This window comes from Otolemur garnettii, unplaced genomic scaffold (assembly GCF_000181295.1).
Source record: "Otolemur garnettii isolate 467f Iridium unplaced genomic scaffold, OtoGar3 scaffold00128, whole genome shotgun sequence".
In the NCBI taxonomy this organism is placed as follows: domain Eukaryota; kingdom Metazoa; phylum Chordata; class Mammalia; order Primates; family Galagidae; genus Otolemur; species Otolemur garnettii.
The window spans coordinates 15,352-18,302 of NW_003852523.1; positions in this window are offsets into that span (position 1 = coordinate 15,352).

Sequence of the window (2,951 nt, forward strand, 5' to 3'; positions counted from 1 at the left end):
CATTATTTTGCAGCTATGCGGTGACTAGGTCAGGAAACTCACAGATGCACAGGAGAGTCATCCAGGCCCAGTCTCCATCATGACTCCCTACGTTATTTATTAATCATGAGGGGAAATGTTCCCTCCCCATGGAGAGGTCTGGGTGACACTTAGCACGGCCATCTGTTGACGTCATGGTTCGTCACTGGAGAAGCTGACATCATGGGCTGCCTGCTCCGATGAGAGGGTAGAGCACAGCGTTAGATATTCAGCACTCTGGCCTAACCTGAATCTGACAACGAAGACGCCATCAGACAAACACAGACTCTTACAAAAGGTGTCACAACAAACCAACCAACAAGCAAAAGCCCAGGCACGGGCTGTGCTCCCAGTGAGAGGAGGAGAGAGAAGCCTGATGTCCTGGTGCGTCACACGAGCCCCCTCGTGCTCTGGGGCTTTTGGCGTCTCCCAGGACAGGCCTCCCTTACAGGTCCTCCTCGCTGGCTGTGGGTGGGTCACTTTGCCGCCCTGGGGGGAGGCCACTGCCCTGGGATTGTTTTACCTGCAAACCTTCCCCAGTCATAGAGCAACGGTGGTTTCCAGTTCACACACTTAGCGCATCTCAGGGCCCCATGCTGAGTCCTAGGCACCGTTCTTGGTTTTGTGTTTCCATTTTGATTTTTTGCTCCTACTCTGGGGCATGGACAGAGTCTCCCCTCACCTTCCACTGTGTGCAGTGATGGGGAAGGGGCAGGGGGTGCAATCCCATAAGGCACATTGCTGTCTCTGTCATTAGAGGTCCCGTTGGGTCCCAACTGACTTGATTATTTTAGCTTTACTCTGTATTAATTTTTTGAACAGACAACACATTTGCATGATTCAAAATTCAAACAAGGTAAAAGGCACATCTGGATACCTTCCATGTTCACCTGTGTCCTGTGCTCTGGTCTCTACTTGGCCCCAGGTCCATTCTCCACATGTCCCACTGCTCAGCCCAGAATGTCGCCCGTGGAGCACCCCCCCCCCCACCGGCTTCTCTGGCTCCGTTTAGCCCATGGGTGATGCTGACAGGGGATTAGACAGAGTCGGAGAAGGGAGCCTGAGGGTCTCAGAACTCCCCTTCCACCTTCCCAAGGGTGGGAGGGTCACAGGTCCCCTCAGATGGGGTGGGGCACAGGAGGAAGGGGTCGTGGAAATGGCTTTCTGAGGCTGAGTCCTTGGCTGTTTGACTTCCTCTGTGTTCCCTTAATCCTGCCCACAGGGTGGGAGTATCATCTCTACGTTACACTGGCATTCATGGGCACGACCTCTACATTAAACTCTTCAGTTACACCCATCTGGGTGTTCAAAGGGTTTGCAGGCAGGCCTGAGTGACACACACCCACTGTGCCCTGTGGGCCCCTCCGGGACGGGCTCTCCTGTACTTCCATGCACAGTCCAGTCTCCATCCCCCTTCCGCAGATGAAGGGGGTGCTTTGCACTGGACCGTCTTTCCTGGAGGTAGATTCCTGTCAGTGCAGAAAGATCCCTCCTTTCTTTCCTCTCCCTCCTTCCCGCTTTTTGACAGTTGCACAGAGCTCCAGTTTGTGGATTTATTGTCCTTTGCTCCGTAAGTCCTTTGTCTGTGAATATGTTCCCACATCCGGGATGGATGGATTTCACTCATGCACAGGTAGAAATAAGGCGTCAACCCCCAGCAGGTGGAAATGCATTAAGCAGTTTTTATCCATATTGCCAGGTGCTCGGGGAGCCTCTGCTGGCGTCCTCCCTGGCCGATTCATGTCTTCGACACTGCCAAGAGCCCCTTCCTAAAGCTCCCCAAGACGACCAGTTCACAGGTGGCAAACGTGGTCTTTCCCCTCTGATTCCAGCTTCTCCATTCAGCCTGAGCAGATTCCCACCTTTCCCATGCACCAGATTCTCTTCTCGTCTCATGGTTTTAGGGTCTAGCAGCTCCATTTTAGTGGAGTCACAACACAGGAAACCAAGAACGTGAGGTTTCATATTAAGGATCTGGGGAGGCACAAGAATGTGTTTTGTTAACTGACCTGAGAGAATGTTCCTTCTCACTGGCCAGGGGACTTGTGTTCCATTCAGTGGGAAAGTAAAAATGTCGAAGAGCTGTGTGCTCCATGAGCCGCACTGTTTCGTTCAGTCTCCTGCCCGGATTGATTTTTGCCATCCTGGGACTTTGGTTTACTGGAGATGTTTGCTGTGGGTTTGGGTAGGCTCACTGACTGGGTCTGTACTGAGTATCCACCTGTCTGGCCAGAGCTTGGTGCTAAAGACACAGAGAGCAAGTGGCTGCCGTCTTGGGGCTTGTGCTGTGATGGGGGAAGGGGGGCTGTGATGGGCCTCTGCTCTCTGGAGCTCCCTTGATTCTCCTATGAAGTTGGTATTTCCAGTCCTAGTTGATTGGAGGGAGGGAAAGGAGGGCTCAGAGAGGTCACAGAGTCCTCCCCGCCCAAAGTCACTCAGCCCCCAGAGCCCAGGAAGGCCCGTGAGTCTGACAGACTTAGGCCTCTCTCTCTGTGTGAGGACAGCGTCAAGGTTAGCAGGTGTGGGCGGTGTGGCACCAGAAGGTCTGTAATCCTGAAGAAGCCTGTGATCTGGCACTGCCTGGGTGCTCCTCTGAGGGGGCTGTGGAGATGGAGGAGATGAAGGGACACTTGAGCAGGTTTTGAGGACAGCCGGACAGGCTGGGGGATGGGCTCCAGGCCGGGGGAGCCACTCATGTCCACAGAGGCTCTGGTCTGCGTGGAACGCATCTCCCTTCCTAGGGGTGGCTGTCTTTGACAGCGTCCATCTGGCTGGAACTGCCCTTCCCTGCTCTGCAGGGCTGCAAGGTCCCAGCCCCAAACAGCCCTCTGTTCTGTGACCTCCAACGGTGCCTGGGGCCAGTGGAGAAGCTGAGAGACCTAGCTGTCCTGGGATCTTTCAAAGGGAAACAGGAGTTTTCCTTTGCTCTGTTT